Source organism: Pinus tabuliformis, chromosome 9 (genome assembly GCF_031772625.1).
Source record: "Pinus tabuliformis cultivar Carrire ecotype Pingquan chromosome 9, CPIR1, whole genome shotgun sequence".
In the NCBI taxonomy this organism is placed as follows: Eukaryota; Viridiplantae; Streptophyta; class Pinopsida; order Pinales; family Pinaceae; genus Pinus; species Pinus tabuliformis.
Window position 1 is genome coordinate 177,773,342 of NC_142307.1, and position 23,194 is coordinate 177,796,535.

Consider the following 23,194-nt stretch of genomic DNA (forward strand, 5'->3'; position numbering starts at 1 on the left):
AAGATGTGGTGTTCAGAGAGGTGAAAGATGTTATTAAACATGAAGTCCAATGAAAGGAGCCTGAGAAGATATAGTTTGAGCTAAAGGAGGAAGAATCAGACTCTATAACAGAGGAGGAATCAGAAGATGAAGAGCCACAAACTCTGGCCGTGAGATGATTAGTTCGAGAAGAAGGTAGCCTAAAAGGTATAGTCCATCTGCTTTCTGTTCAAATTTTGCTTTATTTATTATTGACGACGATCCCAGAACTATGAAAGAAGCAGTAGATTCAGAGGACAGAAAACTCTAGAAAGAGGCCATGGTTGATGAAATGGCATATTTGCACAAAAATGAGGCTTGGGATCTAGTGGAGTTGTTGGCTGGAAGGAAACCCATTGGCAGCAAATGGGTGTTAAAAAAGAAGACAAATGCAAAAACAAAAGTGGAGAAATACAAAGCTCGGTTGGTAGCAAAAGGTTATTCCCAGGTGTCAGGAATTGATTTTGGTGATATTTTTTCTCCTGTTGCCAAGGTAACTTCTATTAGATTACTTTTATCTGATGCCATTGCTTTTTATTTTGGGGTAGAACAGATGGATGTGAAGACAAAATTTCTTCACGGGGATCTAGAAGAGGATATCTACATGAAGCAACCTGAAGGCTTTGCAGCGAAGGGTAAGAAAGAACTGGTATGCAAGTTAAAGAAGTCTTTGTATGGGTTAAAACAGTCACCAAGGATGTGGTATCAAAAATTTCATACATTTATACGGGACTTGCCTTCACAAGAAGCAAAGCAAATCACTGTGTGTATTTTAAATTAATTGATGACCATGTTATTTATCTGGTCTTGTATGTGGATGATATGTTTTTGGTTGGAAATGATAAAGAAATTATCTAGGATTTGAATACCCAATTGTCCTCCAAATTTGACATGAAAGATCTTGGTACTGCAAACTATATTTTGGCATGGAAATTAAAAGAGATCGGGCAAAGAGGAAGCTTTGGTTAAACCAGAGGAAGTATGTCGAGACAATATTGCAGAGGTTTAATATGCAGGATAGTAAATCGGTGAAGGTTCCTATTCCTTTAGGTTATCTGCTGAACAATGTCCCAAGACACAAGAAGAGGAAGAGGACATGTCCCGTGTTCCATATGCAAGTGTAGTCGGCAGCCTGATGTATGCAATGGTTTGTACAAGACCAAATATTGCACATGTAGTGGGAGTAATGAGTAGGTTTATGTCAAAACCAAGAAAGGAGCATTGGATAGTAGTGAAGCGGGTTTTCAGGTATTTGCGTGGCACTAGTGATTATGGTATGTGATACCAAGGAAGACCAGGATTGGATAGAGTGTTGGATATTCATGGCTTTATTGATGCAGACTGGGCTGGAGATCTGGATCAGAGAAGATCTACAAGTGGGTATGTGTTTAACCTATTTGGAGGTGCAGTCAGTTGGATGAGTAAGAAACAATCTATAGTGGCACTATCAACTACAGAGGAAAAATACATGGTAGCCACTCATGCAAGCAAGGAAGCAGTTTGGTTGCAGAGATTGTGTTCAAGTATGTGGTTAGTACAGGAAGCTATAAGGATAGATTGTGACAGCCAAAGTGCAATTTTCTTGGCAAAGAACCGTGCATATCATTCAAAGACAAAGCACATTGATGTTTAGTATCACTTTGTGAGGGATATGATAGAAGACAAAAAGGTGTTTCTGGTAACGGTGGACACTTTGAAGAATACTGTAGATGCATTGACAAAATCTATGAGCTCTGAGAAGTTCTCTTGGTGTAGAGAGACAATGGGTATTTCAGGGCTAGGAAAATGACTAAGCTCTCTTGTGGCCCCCTTGTGGAAAGAAAACAACAAGTGGGAGAATGTTCGGTTGTGTTATATTCTTTCCACAAAGTTAACAGGGGGTTTGAAGGGCACCCGTAACCCCACTTTATGGGGTCCGGGGCAGTGCACCGGAAAATTTTGGTTTTGGACCCTATGTTAGGTTGGGCGGACCCACCTATGGTTTTGTGCATGATTTTCGCACAAGTGTTTTGGACGCGATAGTTTTCGGTCCATGGTATTGGATGCGATGGTTTTCGGTCCATGGTATTGGACGTGATGGGTTTCGGTCCATGGTATTGGATGCTTTGGCATGTATAAATATGTATTGTAACATTGAAAGGAACATAAACAAAAATCAAGCTGGTAGTCTCGGTTTTGGGATCCAATGGGAAAATCTCTGTGTATATGTGTTATGCTCTCGCATTGTTTATTTTTCAGTGTTTTAGAATTCATATGCAGGTAATTTCTGTACGGGGTTAAAACCTATAGGGGGATTAGGCCTACAAGACCCTTTCACCATCAACAGAGCCTTTAGAGGCAAGTTATGGTCGTGATGGGTGAATGAACCAAACACCCGCTAGGCCAAGCATTGGAAAGCCAAGTATGTGAACAATTGCAGCCCTCAGAATCTGGTTAGAATCTAGGAACCTCCACAAGGCTCCCCAATCTAGAACTTTGTAAGAGCCAATCGAAGCATAATACAGGAGCACAGTTTTTGGGAAATCCGTAATGGAAAAACTGCTCTGTTTTGGGAGGATGCTTGGCAGCAATTACCCAAACTTGAATGCCCTAATTATCTAGAAATTCAAAAAAGACACCAGGAACAAGGAAAGATAACAGTGGATCATTACTGGAGACCTGATAGTGAACTAGCCATGGAAACAATGGATATTCAATGACACCCTTCAATCAGAAGAAATAGGTAACAACCTAATGTCTTTGCAAACAAATCTTGCAAAAAGGAAAATCCGCAGCGCTGAGGATGCAGATCAACTGCGATGGGGCAAGCTCGAAGGAGGAACTTTCACACTAAAAGAGGCAAGAGTATACATATAATAAAGGGACCAAGAACAAAGATTCAATTGGCACAATAGGGTCTGGGATGTAGATCTTTGGCCGAATATAAAAACCTTTTTGTGGCTCCTGATGCACCGCAGAACCCTCACCCAGGAAAACCTATGGAAAAACGGATTCATAGGCCCCTCACACTGCCCCCTTTGTGAAAATGAGGAGGAACCAATGAATCACCTCCTTAATACCTATGAATGGACCAACATACTGTGGAATTGGATGGAGACAATCTTTAAGAGCACGGACAGGAACCGAAATTCAATACAGGAAAGCATAGTAAATTGGAAAATCAATTACTCCAAGTCTCAAACAGTTAACACTTTATGGAAATTAACCCCTGGTTTCTTAGTTTGGTCAGCATGGAAAGAGCGGAACAGAAGAATGTTTCAGAACGAAGTCAGATCCACAAAGACTATTAAAGCTAATATTCTTCATAACATGAGGGAAACGACTCTTACCAGGTGTAAAGCCGAACATGACACTGGACCATCTACTACTGTCATTCAAATTTTACAGGTGTTTGGAATAACTGCAGGTACTACTTCCATCTCATCTGCTCTTTGGCCTCCACAAATACCCTCCATAACCTCTTGGAAAATTCCTCAACCAGGTTTCCACAAACTGAACTTTGATGGGGCCTCTTGGGGCAAGCCTAGCCCAACAGGCCTAGGAGGTGTCTTTTGTGACCACAAAGGTGAAATTCTACATATCTTCAGCCAATTGATGGGAGAGGCAACCAACAAAGAAATGGAATTCACTGCATTAGATCAAGGAATCCAGATATTGATTCTCTTGGGAATAGGGGCTACTATTGTTGAAGGGGATTCACTGCTGGCTATTAATGCAGCACAGAAACTACAAAATGGATCGATACTTGGTAAGGCTACAAAAAACTGGAGGCTGGCCAAAGTTACTAAGCTCATTGCAGAGCACCTTTCAATCCTTGATGAAGTCATTGTGCAGGAAGTGAGACAAACTGTAAATGCTGTAGTAGACTGTCTTGTGAACTACGAGGTCACTCATCAAAATACCTACCCGGACACCTGTTGGCATGATGTTACATGCGAAGAGCTTCGGGCCAAGTGTTTACAACTTTCAAGACATGACATTTTGAACAGGGAGAAGGGGTTAAGCAGTACCATAGTACCGTTCATCCATAACGAATGAGGACAACTATTAATGTTCATTCCCTAGGTCATTATGCACCAAATTGGCATGTTAAGGGGAAGTACCATCACTCACATTGGAAGGGGAAGGAAATCTCTCAGAATAATGAATGTCAGAGTATGCAAGACACAATTGAGGACACATGGAAACCAACTAGTAGCTACAAGCGTCGCAACTTAGTGGCATCAAATCAAAATCATGGGAAGGCTTTTGGAAATCTAAAAGGGAGTAATTATGTCAGAAACTGCAGATCTACGAACGTTGGGCTGAGGATCGTGATCCATCACATTCAACCTTCAACTGTAATTATGATGATCCACCAAAGGGCTAAGAAATCTCATTCTCCTCGCCCGGTTCTATGCACCTTGTGCTCTGTCTGGTTGCCCGAAGTTTTTTCAACTCCTGCTAATACCTGCAACAACACAATGACAAACGAAGGTAGTCGTAATGAATCCACTAATAGAGAACTGAAAAAAGCCCGAGAGGCATATGTAACTTCGTTCTTTGCTAAGGGGAAAAGGAAAATTGAGGAAATAGAAGCAGAGGTCATTGAGGAAGAGGAGAAGCTAGATATGCAAACCATGGAGGAGGAGATCGACTGGATCTCGGACCCAGGAACTATGACTACCAGAGCCACTCAGTTCGTGAGAACCCAAAGCGAAGTTTGGCGCATGAAAACTACGCTTGCCAAAGCTCTTAGCATGCAGGTTGCAACCATGAAGGATGCGTACTATGCTACTTCGCTTGCCTCCGCCAAGAACTCTGCAAGGTTAGACTCAATGGAATTCTGAATGAAGTCTTTAATAGAGGAACTGAAGATGTTGTCTAATAGTCTGGGGGATTTTATCAGGCTCTTTAAGCTCTCCATCTGACAGGGGATGAACATTGTGGTTGATGTTCTGGCGAAGGACAACGACACCCACATGGTAAAGCGCCACAAACCCCAAAGGATTCCAAATCCAGAAACTGATAATGCAGCGGCCGGCCCAAGTGATAACAACAAGGATTACGTGGAATTGGAGCTGTAATTACTTCAATGTTCTATGCTCTGCGACAACCATCCTTTGCTAGATTCTTTTCTAATGTCTGATTATGTCTTAGTCTTTGGGTCTTCTAGACTCTCTTTGTTTTTGCGTACTATGTTAGGCATCCCTGCATGGTTAGCCTCTTCGACATGTAGAAATAAGTTTGGAAGGTTAGTATGTTTAGCTTGTTAGTGTCAATGATAGGCTTTGTTCTGAAGTTGCAGGCTCAGGTCTTGCTTGCTCTAAAGGTAGCTATTTTTTTCAAACAAGCTTGATTCTTGTAGCTCTATTTGATTCTACGGACCTTTTGTATCTTATGTAATTTTTGTGATATAATATACATCTACTGATTTACACAAAAAAAAAAATTGTATTTTTGAATGTATATATATATATATATATATATATATATATATATATGATCAAATAAACATTTTAGCCATAAAATTTATTTTTTTCATGATAAATACATATTTTTTCACCCTATACAATCAATGCTAAATGGATTATTTAAAAATCATGAGAAATTAGTCAGTTATGACTACTTCTCATGGAAATGGTCATAGATGAATGACTTACTTAACATAGTTTAATCCCAAAAACTGATATCTAATATAATGCACTGCGAAAACACTTGATACTTAATTCAAGAGTGAAGGGAACTCTCCTTGAATGGTTCACGAGGCACAATACTTGCTAAGGTATTGCAAATGGGGTAGCAAGGTAAGTGGGCTTGATTGTGGGGAAAACTCCACAGTTAAGTGCGCCCGTTTTCAATCCCACTTCTTCACCCCTATGGGCCTCACTGGATGCAATGAGTGCTAAGTGGACTATTCGAAAATCATGAGAAATTAGTAAGTTATGACTACCTCTCATGGAAATGGTCATATATATATATATATATATATATATATATATATATATATATATATATATATATATATATATATATATATATATATTTCACTATTTCCAATCCCACTTCTTCAGCGGATGCAATGAGTGCTAAGTGAACTATTAAAAAATCATAGGAAATTAGTCAATTATGACTACCTCTGATGGAAACAGTCATAGATGAATGACTTACTTAACGTAGTTGAATCCCAAAAACTATTTGTATATGTATATGTATATGTATATGTATATGTATATGTATATATATATATATATATATATATCTATATATATATATATATAGATAAAACTGACATTTTTTTTTCTCGGTAAAAGACTAAACTATTCTATTATGTACATGATTCGAAAATACATCATGGTGAAACAGGAGAGAGTCAGGCTCTGGGCATGTCACCTGAGAGCGATTGAGTCATCCCAAAACTAGCCCACACAAGGGCGCCAGACACAGAAACCAGACTTCCATAGGAGCTCGCCCACGCAGGGGCACCAACCATTTCATCCCACGCAGGGGACACCGACCTTACCCAGATCATTGACACAAAATTCAGGAACATGGACATAGACCCAGACACGAAAGAGACCAGACGCATTGTTACTTTAACAAAGTCAAAAAGCAAACAGCAAAAGACCATATAGAAGGCCATAGAAACCTTATGTGCAGGCGTCCTCAGTCGTCCATTTGCACCTCCTTGACCCGACACCAACCATAGGTTTCTCTTTCAGACGCAGTGGGAAAGGTGTCTTCCTCCTCGCAAGTTCCCGACTTCTTATCTTTCTTGCGTTGCATTATGTTTTTTGGGGCTGAGGCCGCATCCTTAACCTTCTGCTCCTTGTCCGCTTCAGAGGCCGCTGCTTCATGCTTCTGATTGTCATTCATCCTCTGCCCCTGTTCATCCAGGGCGTCCTCATCTTCCCTGGCATTTTCTATGAACAAGACTGAGACATGCGCGCTAATCCACGGATTGTTCATGGCACTGCTAAAATTGAATATAGCGGAACCAAAGGCAGGCAGGGCATTCGAGCTCAAAGCCCCTGCATCCATGAATTGGCTGGAGTGGAGGGGGTTGGCCTCAGTAGAGCGAGCGAGGTTACAGTGGCAACAATGGACAACATTGTCCGCTTCATGACTGCGCGTGGTTCCCCCCCTGGAGGTACCTCGGCGGCTAAGCATGCGCTGTCGAGGTCTCACCATTCTCGTGGGATGCGGAGGAGCGAAATTCCAAACGACCACAGGGTAGTTCAAATCCCCTGCAACCAGACCCCCTGCACCCAACTCCGAATGAGGGATGAACCAGACAGACGGATAAGAAATCCCGACAGAGACGGAGAGGCCAGGCAACTGCAAAACCCCAAACATTCTCTGATCCCAAGCAGCGATTTCCCTTATAACTTCACCGACTCTGCTTTGGAGCTCCCCCGCCATAACTGCTGCTGTCGCCTGAGCCAAATTACCTCGCGGATCATTAACTCTCTTCTGCCATCCCACCTTATACCAGCTACAGTCGATGGCTATGTTCTTTACTGCTGCCATGTGATGCCCACGGGCTGGTATGTGGCCATCTCCCAACGCCTGTCCCATCTCATATATCACCCGCATCCAGGGGAGCTGCATCGTTCTGGACCAGTTGAGAGCACTCTTGAGCCTTGTCATGTGTTAATATAGTGTTCAGCTACCCTATGATTAGAGAGTGATCAGTCTCCACTCCTACATTGGCCATGAAGTCCGAAACCCTGTTGTCTTCCCGTCTTGTGTGAGTGAAGGTGATTGCTCTGTTGTTATGGAGCTCACGTTCTATGGCTTCCAGTCTTGCTTCACGCCTCCAGCTGGTGGCGATATTCCTGGCCTGAGATCCATTAAGGATTTTTTTGGCCATGTTTATAAGGATCTGAGAATCTCCTTCCACCTCCAAGGGGTGATAGTTGTGTCCTCCAACAAGTAGTAATCCCTGCCATAGACCCTCTAGCTCAGCTGAGTTGTTGGTGTCCCATCCAACGTTTCCGAAATACAGCATTAGGGGGGCACCTTCATGATTTCTTATTATTCCTCCAAAGCCTGCGAGACCAGGATTCCCTTTTGAAGCACCATCGAAGTTGAGTTTGAATGTAGACCTTGCTGGGGGCTTCCATGTGTTCTGATTTTTGTTGTTGGTTTTAGAGTGGTCCATCTTATGAGAGCCTTGAGTATGATGAATTTTCCAGTTGTCCATAATGGTTTTTTTGCTGGCTAGCGTAGGCCAGTCCTCCTCCTTCCAGGATTTTAACATAAGAGTCTCCTGAAGATTTCTGCATAGCAGGTTCCAAATGTTGTCTATCGAGGAGTACTGATTTTTAAATATACGCTTGTTTCACTCCTTCCATGTGCTCCACAAAACTAGCCCGGGTACTAGTCTCCAAAGATGATTGAGGATTTCACTCTTGTAAGGGTTCTGTGGCCACTAACGAATAGGTTGCGTGATGTCATTCTCTAGACTACATCTTCTTTGACACCGAAAGCTTGCCTTTTCTCAGAGTTGATTTGCCAAGGGGAAAGAGTCCAACAGATGTTGGAGAGTTTCCTCATGGGTGCTGCAGTTGAAACAGATGGAGGGGCCATGAAAATTTCTTCTTCTAAGCTTTTCCCAAGTTAAAATTCTTTGATGTCCTACCAGCCAGAGAAAATGACAGATTTTGGGCCAGGAGCCCGAACTCCATATTTTACTCCAGATTGGGTCCTAAGGAACAGATTCATTGCATAAGATTTGGTAGGCCTCGGATGTGGTGTATGCTCCTTTCTGCTGGTATCCCCACCTTATAATGTCTCTACTCTCATCGCACCTAATTTTCCTTTTGTTGAGTTCCCTTTCCAGCTCCACAGAGATTTGGATATCTTCATTTGTGAGTACATGGTTACCCGGTTTCCAGATCCTGAAGCCCTTCTCAGAGTCCTGAGCCCAGTATTGCCTAATCTTCGCTTGTTGTGTCTCCTCCTCAATGGTGTCCGGAGGCAGGTTCAGAACATTACTAAGAGTAGGCATTTGGTTCCAGGCGTCTGTCCAAAATCTAGTGGTGAGACCGTTTCTTACTTCCCAGAAACTATGCTGTTGAATCATTTGATAGTGTTCTTTGGCTGCATTCCAAATTAGCGATCCTTTATCATTGGGCTTTAATCTGATGAGTTCTTCTTGGGGTCGATGATTGGCATACTTTGTCGTCCATAATGTGACCCATGGTTTGCCTGGACTTGTGATCCATTGCCACCATATTTTTGCCCCCATGATGGCATTGTTGTGCTCGGGATGTCGTAGTCCAATGCCTCCTTTTGCTTTTGGTTTGCATATAGTGCTCCACCTTACCAATGCCCATTTGCGATTAGTTGCATTGCCGCCCCAAAGGAAGCGTCTCTGGATATTCCTTAGTCTTTTTAGGACCCACTTCGGTGCAGCTAGGATGGAAAATAAGTACAACGGCATTGCTTGTAGAACGACCTTTATGAGCACTGCGCGGCTGACTAAGTTCAATGCTCTGTGCGTCCACTGGTTGAGACGGGATTCAAGCTTTTCAATGAGGTTGCGCCAAGAGGAGTGCTTGATGGCTGAGACAGTAAGGGGGGCCCCAAGGTACTTGGAGGGAAGGGTGGCAATAGGGAACCCCAAAATGCGGACTATAGCAGACTTGACAACCAGAGGGGTATTAAAGAAGAAGATTTGCGATTTGGAGCAATTGATGCTGGTTCCAGAGGCTTCGGCGAAGTCATTGAGCATGGCTTTAAATTTGGAAGCTTCTTGAACAGAGGGGTAACCAAAGAGCATGGTGTCATCAACAAATTGCTGATGGGAAATGGCAGGCAGCTGATGAATAGAGAGACCTTTAAGCTGATGAGTGTGAAGGGCATTATTAATGTGACGTCCCAGTCCTTCAGCCATTAAAACAAAGAGGAAGGGGGAAAGAGGGTCCCCTTGCCTTATGCATCCGGAGGGAGCAAAGGGTCGAGAAGGGATCCCATTCACGAGTATGGAGAAACTAGTGGAGGAAATGAGGCTAATGAACTAGCGAATCCATGCGGGACTAAAACTGAAAGCAGTTAGCATTTGCTGTACATAATCCTAGCTGAGTTTATCAAAAGCTTTTGAAAGATCCAGTTTTACGAGCATACCTGCCTATTTTGAGTGCTTGAGAGTGTGTATGATCTCATGTGAGAGGATGATGCCATCCATGATCTGTCCCCCCTCCACATATCCTGACTGCTCCGGAGAAATGAGCATTGGCAAGAGGGGCTTTAGCCTGTTTGCAATGACTTTGGAGATGACTTTGTATATTACATTGCAGAGTGCGATCGGTCTGAACTTATCCGATTTGATCGAGTCCTCCTCTTTTGGGATTAAGGCTATGAATGTGGTATTGAGTGAGGGAAGTAGCCAGTGATTCACTCGTGATTCCTCAACCACTTCCCATACTTCCAATTTTATTAGTTCCCAGAACTTGTGGAAGAAAGTGGTGGTGAAACCATCCGGGCCGGGAGCTTTACCTTCTTTAAGCTGAGCCATAGCTACGTCCACTTCCTGTGTTTGGATTGGACTGAGGAGGAGTTCATTCTGCTCCTCCGTGATTAATTTTGGCACATTGTGTATGATTCTTTCGATTGCTGGACACCTGTTGATGTCAGGCTCTTGATGTACTTGCTTGAAGTGGTTGAGGAATTCCTTCTCAATATCTTCGTGCTGTTCCACCCTTTCTCCTCCTGATGTTTGAATGTAAGGGATATTATTGCACATTCTACGCTGCACAGTGGTTCTGTGAAAGAATTTGGTATTTCGTTCTCCCTCTTTTAACCATCTGATTCTGGACTTTTGCTTCCAGTATATCTCCTCCTGCTTTCTTCTCTCCTCAAGTTGATTGTGGATGAGCTGCTCCTGCTTAAGGGTTCTCTCTGTGTGGCCTTTTGTACTTATTTCTTGCTGCAATTCCTTTAGAGCTTTTTGGATATCATGTTGCGCCCTGAAGATGTTTCCAATGGTCTCTCTATTCCATCGCTTGAGGCAGAGCTTTAAATGTTTGAGTTTCTATTGGAACTGCTACATCTTGGAGCCGTCTGGGGGCCTAAAGGATGTCCATGTAGAGTGAACGAAATATTTCAATGAGGGATGGGTGAACCAAAATTCGTCGAAGCGAAAAGGTCTTCTTGTGGTGCTGCCAGGATGCTGCCATTGAAGGGCTACCGGCCAGTGGTCGGATCCAGAATGAGGAAGAATGGTTGCCGAGAAGTCTCCCTCTAGGTGAATGGAGTTGTCTGAGATTAGGAACTGATCTAGCTTGGAGGCTATTTGATGCTTTCCTGCTCTTCGATTGCTCCACGTAAAAGTTCCATTGCAATAATGTAGATCTATCATGGATGCGTTCTGGATAGAGTCTTTAAAGTGGGTATTTTCCTGTTCCAGCCTGTTTCTACCTCCAATCTTTTCCTCCAATTTTTTTATCATATTAAAATCCCCCCCAACAATCTAGAGTGGGTGCCTTCTATTGGAGTTAAGAGTTTCTATTGTTTGGAGGAGAGAAATTTTTTCCTTGGCTTCCTGCGGGAAATATACATTCGAGAGATTCCAATGTATATTCGTGCCTATTATGTGAAAATCAGCTTGAATTAGACTATGAGAAGCATGAAAGTCCGTGAGGGTAAGTGCTTGGGAGTTCCATGCGATAGCCAGCCCTCCAGATGCCCCAGAGGCATCCACAGCCACCGAATGACTACCTGGCCAGGCTTTAGAGAGGATCACTTCTAGAGTTGAGCTGTTACATTTTGTCTCTTGGAGAAAGCATATTTGCGGCTTTTCCATTCTTAACATATTTTTTAGCATTCTGAGTTTTCCTGGGCTGTTGAGCCCCCTTAGGTTCCATGAAATGAGCTTCATGATTCACTATTGGTAGAGGGCTTGTAGTACTTCGTAAGCTTAGCATACCTGCCTGAGTCTACCAGGATCTTCCCTACCGCTATTGTTCTTTGGAGATCAGTTCTTCTTCCTCTTTTTTTGGAGTCTTTTGGAGTTTGGCTTAAATCCCATTGGCTTCCTGCTTGGATACCAAGCTGGTGCTGATGGTATGCTCTGGAAATTACCATTTCCAGTTTGTTAAGCTGAAACTCTGGGATGCTTTCATAAGCTTTCTTTTTGCATGCTGCTTCAAGTTCCAATATGTCTAATCCATTTAGATCTATACTCTCCGGTTCTTCCTCCATGCGTTGCATCTGGTTGTCTTCTTCCGAGGGCATGTTTGGGCTTTGGAGTGGGTCTGAGGATCTGTCAACCTCCATTTCATTTTCTTTTTCCCCTTGCTTTTCCTTGCTTTCCGAGGGGTTATCTGGGGCCGCTTTGGTTGGAGGAAGGTTCGAGGAGGGGGCTGAAAGAGGTGGTTGGGTGGAGGAGGAAGGGATATCAGTGTTGGGGGGAGAGGAAGTGTTTTTCTCTTCCGTGGTTTGAGCCAGGATTCCAAAGCTATTTCTGACCGCAGGGTCAGAGGTGTTATTTTGCTGGGGTTTCTTCCCTGTTGTTGATTTTTTGTGAGCTCGTTTGTGGGTAGGGGCTTTGGTGAAGCCATCATGGGTCAAAGAGTCAGAGGGGATAGGGGCAGTAGCTTTGACATTTAGGGGGAAATCTCTAAAAAGATGCCCTATGGCATGGCATTTATGAAATCGAAACGGGACATGTTCATAGTCTAAGGGTTGAATCCATTCATAGTCACGGTGAGAGAGACTTACCGATTCTGGCAAAGCTTTGTCCAGGCGCATAAAGACGCGGATGCGAGCGTATGATGTGTATCTAAGAATTTTCATTTCTTCGGCAACCTTTATGTATTCCCCTAGACCATTTCCAATGTTTCTTAGGATATCCTCGCCCCAATACTCATCTGGGAGTGAGTATAGTCTTATCCAAACCGGAGCCCAAGTGAGGTCCTCCTTATCCAGCTTGAACCTGGGTGCCCAGTCACTTAAGTATAGACCTGCTGAGTTGTAAAAGTAAGGTGCCTCCACTAGGATTATGTATTTGTCTTCCAGGCAGAAGAAGATCGTTGTGAAGAATCCTTTTGGGCCTAGCTGCAAAGTTACATCGCCCTTTGGCTTCCATTTCGCTGCGATCCAACTGTGTAGGGCTTTTTCCGTTGGCCAAAACCCTATAAATTTCACGATGAGCGCATGATCTGTCATAAACTGGATTCTTTCTTCTATTTTCTCTCTCGGCAGTTCGATTCAGGGTTGATTTGTTGCTATTGGTTTGCAGGTGGTCGAGGAGACCTTCGGGGTATCATCTGGTCGGTTATTCCGCCCTGTTTCTTCATCCACCTTATTATCCGGTTTGTTCTTGCCATTGCGCTCATGCTGGCGCGGGATCTCCTGATTGATCACATTCTCGTTGATCGATCCAAAGCGTATCGTTCCTTCTGTTTGGTTCTGCGCTTTATTTGCCATGGGGGAGGTCGCCGTAACCCCCCCTGGGGGTTATCCATTTGCCTTCCGGTCCCTTCCAATGCAGTTGAGTGATTTCTGGGTGCAGGGTCAGGTCCTCGATGGCTGTCTGCGCAGGTCAGGCTGCGTCGTCTGAGGATAGTACGAAACCCTAGCAGTCAAGCTGCTTCAGTCCCATCCTGTCGCTTCCTCCCACTCCGAGTCAAATTTACCTTATATATAACTGACATTAAAATATTTTAGATAATAAATTAAAATGGTGTTTTTTTGTGACCCAACCAATTGGGTTGTCCGCAAACAACTAAAATTATTTTTTAATTATTAATATATTTGTAAATATACGTCAATATTAATTTGTATTAAAATATTTTTATTGATAAACCACATTGAACATATGTTTATACACAGCAATAAAATATTTTATTTTAACAATTTTTTCCTATATATAGATATATATGAAGTTGATATCCATCATACATACATATAATCTGTGGTAGCTCTGCGGGCATGTAGTTCGCTAAGGGTATCTCTTCAGATCCCTTCGTATCTCTTCAGATCTCCACGATTGGGAAGAGATTTTTCTCTTTTTTTTTTTTTTTTTTTAAGCTTTCGGTATAGATCTGCAGTATTGAATTGAATCTGCGGTATAGATCTGGTACAGATCTGCGATATGGCTCCGAGCTTCGCAAAAATAATTAGTGGCTCATCGGCCTCTGGAGGGCAATCTCCTGCCCATATCGTGAGTGAAGCCCCAACTCCCACTATCCAAGTGGTCCAGGACTCACTCGATGAAGCTTTGAAGTTCTCTGAAAGTGCCCTAATTTTCCGGTTCAATGGTTTTTGGCCGCGGCTGATAGCACTCCACAATTGGATCTCGGAGGTATGGAAGCCTATCATTTCTGATGAAATTAATATCTACCCCTGTGCTAGAGGTTTCTTTATAGTAGATTTTGAAAATCCTGAAAGCAGACAATGTATTCTAGATTCCGGCCCTTGGTTTTGGGAAAAATCAGGCCTATTCATGAAACCATGGAACCCATCATTCGATTCCTCTACAGCAGTGATAACCTCAGCACCAGTTTGGGTGAGATTGCCAAGCCTACCCTTGCATCTCTGGAATCTCTCCTCGCTAAACGCCATCGGAAATGCAATTGGGAAATTTTACTGCAGGTGCCCAGAAACAGAGGAATATGCCAGAACCACCTATGCACGCATCTGTGTGGAAATGGATTTCAGTGCCGGATTCCCAGCTGAAATAAACCTAACAAGTAAAGACTATGTGTGGAACCAGAAGCTTGATTATGAAAGTGTCCTCTTCAGATGTCGATCGTGCTTTGAGATGGGGCATCTAGCCAAAAATTCCCCAAAAGCCTCTAAGAAAAATTTTGCTAGAAAAAACCACAGATCTACATGGTGGGAAGGAGCACAAAAAGAACACTACACTGTCATCAAAGAAGAATATTCTAGAGAAAACTCTGAGTCACAAGAAATCAAGGAAGAAAGAAACAACTCTCAAAACAAGCAAGGAGAAAGCCTGCCCCAACAAATCAACAGTTATGAGGATTTGAATACCGCAGAAAATAAATCTTCATTTAACAGCGAAGCAGATCTTCTAAACCAAACTTCTTCTCCGAATATTTTCAAAAGAACGAACACAATAGATCGCGAAGCTAAGACACCAATGTCCCAAGAACCAGAAGAGATGAAGGAGATGCAAGACAAAGGAAGTTGGAAGACCGTAGAGAAAAGAAAGAAAGCTACAACGCCAATCTCACCAAGAAAGACGAGGAGCCAGACAAGTAAAAATTAAGAAAATTGTAGGTCCGATAGATCAATTTGGTCTCAGTGGACGTTAACCATCATCATCATCATCATCATCAAATTAGTTAACATAGATATTCAAATAGTTTATTTAAATTTCCTATTGAAATACTTCTGGAAATGATAAGATTTACTTATAATTAATTTACAACATCTTCATTTCTTCATTTTTTTATTATAACGGACATTATTTTTCTATTTAAAATATATATATATTTTTTTTATTTTAAAAACACACGTGTCAACTTAATGAAGCCTCTTATAAATTTATTTTTCAAAAAATTAAATCTACAAAATTATATCACGTTATTCTATATTAAAAATAATTATAAAACAAAAACAATACATCTTTATGTAACTTCTCCTCAATTTTTAACTTCAAAAATAAAACTACCAATAAAATATTCATACTTTTAACAATTAAGAATTAAAATATTTTAGCCAATCATCTTATTCTTTCATCTCAATCAATCACTTAGGATAAGCAACATTGGAAGTAACTTATTTATTTGGTAATTTTAGTTTTAATTATCTTATAAATTTGAATTTCATTATTTAAAAAGAATTTTGCTAATCAAAGTTACTGTTAATGTTTTGATTAATTTAAAAATAACATAATAATACTTATCATCAAAATAATGTAGCCTATCTTATATAATAAGTGATCCTTTTTCACGATTTAATTTTAATCAAAATTCAATTTTAAAACTTGAGTTTAAATTATTTAATTTATAGAATTCAGGTGTTCCAAAAAAACCCTACCAAAAAAATGAGAAAAATAAATCAAAATGCCGCATATCAAATTTCATGACTATAAATCTCATGACTGAAATGACGCTACTAAATATAAGTTGGGGAATTCGGTGCACTAAGGGCCAATTGCACATCAAATTCAACATGAGTAGACAATTTTGTACGTACATGTTGGAAATAGTAAATTACTCTGGTATACATGCAATGCATAGAAAGTTAATGTGATTTAGTTTGATTTCACTCTTTATTTGGAAAAGTCCAAGTTAGTGTGAGTTTCTATTATGGGAGTTGAGCCATGTCAATTAGAAATAGCTCAATTCCATATTTAGTAAGTTTGGGAGTTGAGCCACGTCAATTAGAAATAGCTCAATTACATATTTAGTAAGTTTGGGCTTTATATACAGGTGATTGGGTCAATGTCTCTTTATAATAGCTTAATTACATATTTAGTAAGTTTGGGCTTTATATATAGGTGATTGGGTCATTGTCTCTTTATTTTTTGTTTTCCTTTGTCTTTCCAAGAAATTGCTATCAGAAATAGTTTTTAAAGAGGGATGAGCTAAAGTCTCAAAGACTATGTGTAATGTAACAATCCTCGTTAAAAATTCATGTAAAAAATATAAGACTTTGGTCATGGGACACATGTTCCAAGGTGAATGGTGGGAAAAATATCCTAGTGGGTGTTCATTTTAGTTATTATGGCTAAAGGAAATTGAAAAAGGGAATAGAAAAGGCTTTCGAAAGGTAAGGGACATTTTTGGCACATTTATTTATGAAAATAATGGAAATTAGGAGAAAAGGTAGGTGAAAGGTCATAGGTTGAATATATGGAGGAAAATGAAGGAAAATAATGAAAATTTAAGAAAATAGAAGCCTCATTGATAAAAACGCCTATGAGGATCATTGGGTAGACTTGGTCAGTGTAGCTTTTTTACAGTTCAATTTTGGAGCTCTCGTTCTATTATCTCTCTCTCATACTCTTGGACACTTGGATTTTTCTTGGAGCACTCTTGGAGGAGTGTGTCATACTTGGATGCTTGGAGAAAGAAGGTAAAGGAAGAGCTGGAAAGCACAAGAGCACATTGGGATTAGTGGCTACAATGGGCTTTTCTTGCAGGTACCGAGTTGCATGTATGTTTCACTCACTAGTTTTGGCATGCATGGCATATGAATGTGGTTTATTGGTCATGATCTGTCATTGCCATGGAGGATTGCTTGGATTGACATTTGATTTGCATAGCCTTGCCATTTCTAGGATAGATATGGTGTTGTGTTCTCATTCCTTTATCTTTCTGGTTGGCTCTCATGTTTCCTTTAGCTTCAGTTGAGTTACTAGTTCCTGGAAGCCTTGGTTAGAAAAACGCTTTGGAAACCCTGTAACAGCTTAGGTTACATTACTAGTCTTGGAAGCCTTGGTTGCACAAATTCTCTAGAAGTCCTTGGTGTTTTGTGTAACTAGTCCCGGAAGCCCTAGTTGGAAAAAAGCTCTAGAAGCCTGATGACAATTGTGGGTTGAGTTACTAGTCCTGAAGGCCTTGGTTGGAACAAATGCTTTGGAGCCCTGGACGGATTAGGTAGAGACTAGTCTGGTGATGGTTAGTGATGTCCGATCGTGAGGTGGAATCACTGGTTGAGGGTTGAGGTTTGGCCTCTAGAAGCCCTGTATGGTTTTGATTGATGTTTTTTTTTAGATCCCACATTCATGCTTCGAATATGGCATAAGGGTGACTGACTGAATGAAATATTTTTTTCAACCTAGTCTATGGTCGGGTGGTTCATGAAAGTCCCAAACCTTTTTTTCCTCCACATCATTAATATGAGGTTATTTCTCCTTGTTAATTCATGAGTATTATACTGGTTTATATGTGGATTATATGGTTGTTGTTTCCTTGGTTTTTCTACTGGTATTATGCTAGTTGTGAACATGTATTATGACAATGGATATGTATGGATCTCATCATGTTTTTATTTATAAATGAATGAACAATGTATATATGGCCTAATAGATGGAATTGCAGCTAATGTGTTAAGGAAACAATGCTTCATAGAAAATCTCATATAAGTATGAGACCCCTATGATCAACTCTGTTGTTAAGACCTGCAGATTTCATATTTGTGATATGTTTGATGAAATGCCTTTCATGGCTAGTAGCGATCCGGTCTAGTCCTTGTCAATGTTTTTGCAAATTTGTCATTATTATGTTGTGAAAAATCATTTCTAAGGGTGTCATTGACTTCTAGGCAGTGATCTGGGATCTAGGCTTGAAAGAGGCATAAATCCTGGAGACTCTTACACAACACTGGGGAAGAAATTCCCCTAGAAGATCCATTTCCCTTGCTATGGGATCTTCTGGATCATCCCAGAAGCATCCTTGTCCATATCAAGGGAGTGTCCAGGGGTTTGATGCACTAAAACGTTAGTTGGTATCAGGGGTTGGTTACCTGAGTGGTTGAAATGGATCCTGGGAGTTATGTTGTTGATGCGGAAGGTCTGTGTGATGTGTTCCTCTAGTTCCACTTCTTTAACTAACACATAGGGAGTCGAATCATATCATAGTAACTTCTCATGACATTCTACCCTGGTTGGATGGTTACTTGGGTAGTGGATGAGGATTTTACAGAGTGGTATCAAAGTGGGTTGCGCTCTCTTTGTGTCATATCTAATACCACATAGTGGTATCAGGGTAGGTTTCGTTCTCTTTTGGTGATGTGTGCTTTCCATTCTCTTTGGGATATATCTGATACCACAGAGTGTTATTAGAACATGGTTCACCCCTACGATTTGGTTATGCACTCATGTGAGTTGCATGTGTGTTCCTTATGCTTGTAGTCCATGTTCTTGTTTGAATTTTCATGGTGTTTATCATGGTTGTAGTGATGTCGCCATGTGAAGGTTGATGGTGTTGTTGTGGGATATGTCTTCATGCGTCTATGGTTGTATATGAATTTGTTATGCATTTCAGTGTCTATATGTTGTTATGAATGCATTTTCATGGTGAAGTTTATTGTGCATAACTTCATTGTATGAAATTATGTCATCATGATGATATTTGTATGTTATGATGATATTGTGTTGGCTAAGATAGAGCAAGAGGTGCAGATCATTAAAGTGAAGTTGCAAGAATGGAATTTAGGGTAAGAGCACATCATCATACATGCTTGTATGTTGAGCATGCAGGTATGTAGGTTAAGGGTTGTTATATGCATTATAGTTATGTGTATGCATTCTATTGATTTTATCATTACATACATGATAGATGCTGGTAGATTAGTGTAGTCATATGCACATGTGTTAGATAGTCATGAATGATAGTAACATGTCATTGTATGCATTTCTATTGTTGTTTTATGTTAGGTAAATTGATGATTATGTTATATGTTGTTGATGAGTATGTTATAGGTTAACTTTTTGTTTTTATATGATAGTCAACTTGATGATTAGGTTATATGTTGTCGATGAGCATGATATATAACTTGTTGTTGCTATATGCTAGTAACTTGATGATTAGCGTTATTACATTAAGATCTTGATGTTATATGTATCATACTAATTTGGATTGGTCTATGCAAATGGTTAGTGTTATGAAATTCGAGTATGAGTTAATAAGCTGTGATATTATGTCATACTAATCTAGATTGACTGTGCATATGTGATTGTTATGCATGAACGGAAATGTTAGCTAGTTACTTTTATGGGTATCATGATCTTATTTATGTTTAAGTTGATGTGTTGTGAATTTATATTGTGTTAATATAGCTTGATTGGGCAGACAAGATAGCCTCCCCTTAGATACATTAAGATATGAGTTACCTTATGTTGTCTATTTCGTATTTATGTGTTTTTGTCTATTATGCCATCTATTTGTTGTTGAATGTTTGATTAATCGCATGATATGAGTATGTGTTCAAATTATCTTGTTCTAAGATGATTGTACTAACAGATATGTTTTGAGATAGCTGACATGTACTTGAGTGTAATAGGTGACATGATTATGGATTATGGATTGCGTCTAATGAATATGAGTTGATTTTGGATTATGACATTGTTACACATTAATTTCTCACTGTCTCCCTGTCAGTCACCCTACTGTGTTAGGAGTTCACAATAATCAAGTTCATGCTCTCTGAACTGGCCAAATAACCCACTTTTCCAAAGTTTTCATCATTAGCGCGACTGTTATTAAAATAACCGCGCTGACTGGTGCTTCATAACAGACCACATGCGCTGCCAGTGCGGAAGCACACGAGTTTTCCGCGCTGGTCGGATTTCATGACCAGCGCAGTCTCCGTTTGTATTAAGTAGCGCTGACATGGACCTGTCTGTTATTACTTTGCGATGTCAGCGCTCCAGTCCAGTTTTGCACCTGCGCTGATCCAGTTTGGGCGAATTTGTTCCAACAGCCAGCCTTCCAGATAACTACAGACTTGGTTGTTGGCCTTGTGAGTATCGCCTCCCTTCTATGGCATGTCTGTTCGTCATTTGAAACCACCTCCCTTGAAGATAAGCTCATCCTTCCACCATTCATGGAGACTCCTTCTCCTATTTATACCTCTACCATTGCCATGAGCAGCTAGTTTGGATTGTGTGGAGTTTATAGTGCTCAGATTGCTGCTACTATAGGTATTTGGTGTGATAAGTGTGGAAGTGCTAGATAGCTTAAGGAAGGTTGTGGAGTGTTGCTTGTGTGAGAGAGAGAGTTCTTCTCTTGGGAGATCTATCTCTAAGGGTGAATGCTTAAGAGACTTGTTGGCTGGACCTTCTTAAGAAGGATATCGACGTCAGAACATTTGGTTGTACTCTTCTCTGTTATTGATTAATAATAGATGACTACTATTATGGTTCCATTCTCATTTGTCTTTGTAATGTTTAATGTGAATTATATCCTTTCTGACTGATTTATAATTGCTTTTATTAGATTTCACGCTTGTGTTTGTCTTTCTCTTCGTGTGTGCAGGTATCTATTCACGGAGATCATGGAGGATCGTGACCGGCTAGAGCGAAGGAGCGAGAGCGGCATCTCTTCATCAAACAATAGCGTTGGAATCCAAGTAGGTGTTCATTGCCTATCTTTAATTGCAATTAGGAACTTGCATAGTAGCATTGACTGATTGTTGCTAGACCCGTTCTGGGCTAGTAGGGATCGCCTCTATCCGTAGAGGGGATTTACCTCTCCAACAGACATGATTGTTAGTCTTGGTAAAGGTTGATTTCAAATTGATAGATATGATTGTACTGATATTTGGAACATGTGGTAGACATGTCTGAGTAGTTGTAGGGTAGTATGTTGTTATGTTTATCTATGCACGGAAAGTTGTGTGTTTATGGCAATATGATGCAGGGGATTGCATGGAAAAAGATAATTCCTTGAAATCCTAAAGAAGGCTCTGGTTGAGCTTTCACTTGGAGGCACTAGGAACCTTGGGGATGGAGTCATGGTGTCCATTTCTAGTTTTGTTCTTTCGATATTTGTGATTTGATTGTGCTTGATTGCGTCTTTGTTATGTCTAGTGCAAGGCCTTGCCACTTTGTTTGTGGTGTCATATGGTTATTGATTTTCATGGTTTTCTTATTGTTTGTTTCTTGTTCTGACCTTTTATGTTTTGAGTCTTGGGAATCGGTTGGGAAAGGACGAAATTTAATGGAGCTCGAGAAGAGTTGAATCAAAACCCAACAGGTGATGTAAGACCTGAATGAATCTTAGTGCATGTATAAGGGAAGTTGAAGGCAAGAGTATGGCAACTAGTTGGATTGGTTGGGTCCATTGAGGCAAATAGCGATGATAGGACAATAATTAGAAAGGTAACAAAAAGGGTAAAGTAAATGGATTTGAGGTTTAATATGCCTTGGCTATGTTGGGAGCTCTTGTTCTCAATATTGTGCATGTTGTGTGTGAAAAAAGGAAGTTCTCTCAACCTTGGCCTTATGATATCTAGTAATTATGTTGTTATCATGATTACTTTATGTTAATGTTTATATGCATATATGTATGTATGCACGTTGTTATCTCACAGGGTCATCAGGGATCATGATTGTTTTATGTTGATGTTTATATGTATACATCTATGTATGTATGTTGTTATCTGACAGGGTTATCAGGGATCATGATTGTTTTATGTAAATGCTCGGTAGAGGTAGTATGGTTTTGGATTTGTAACGCTATTGTTGTGTATATGTTGGGCATGTTGTATATTCAATGATTATACATATGGTGATGCGTAATGTTGTATATGTAGTATTGTGTACATATGATGTTGTATGCTTGTTGTATATATGGTTCTATGTGTATATAACATATGCAATGTTGGGTATATATGGTGCTATGTACATGTTGGATATGTGGTGTTGTGTAGATATCATATTGCGTGCATGTTGGATATGTGGTGTTGTGTACATATCGTATTGTGCACATGTTGGATATGAAATCTTATGTGCATATGGTGTTTTCAATAGGTTGGATATGTGGTGTTATATACATATGATGCTATGTACATGTTGTATATGCAATGCTATGTACATATGGTGTTGTGTGCATGAATGTACAAGTGGTGTTGTGTGAACGTGGTGTTGTGTACATGTTGTACATGTGGTAGTGTGTGCAGGCATTGTTGTGTGCATGTCATGTGTGTGGCATTTTGTACATGTGGTGTCATGTACATGTCATGAATGTGGTGTTGTGTACACATTGTATAGGTGGTGTGATGTACATGTGGCATTATGTATATGTTGTGCACGTGTTGTCATGTATATGTGATGTTTTGTACATGTTGTGTGGGTGGTGATGTGTATAGGTGGTACTGTGTACATGTTTTGTGGGTCATGATGTGTATAGGTGGTATTGTGTACATGTTGTACATGTGGTGCTCGTGCAGATGTGGTACTATGTTCATGTCATATATATTGTGTTGTGTACATGCAGTACTACGTATGTGCATTGCGTAGTTGTGGTATCATGACATGTGTATTCATTGTGTTGTACTTTGTGTACGTAAATGTATTGTGTTGTACATAGGGTGTAGGTGTATGTATTGTGTGTTTATGTACACCATATGTAGATGTATGTATAGTGTGGTGTTGTACATTGGGTGTAGGTGTATGTGTTGTATGTCAGGTGTAGGTGCATCTATTGCATGGTGTTGTATGTCGTGTGTGGTTGTATGTGTGTGATGCACACTATGTGTATGTGGACATGGT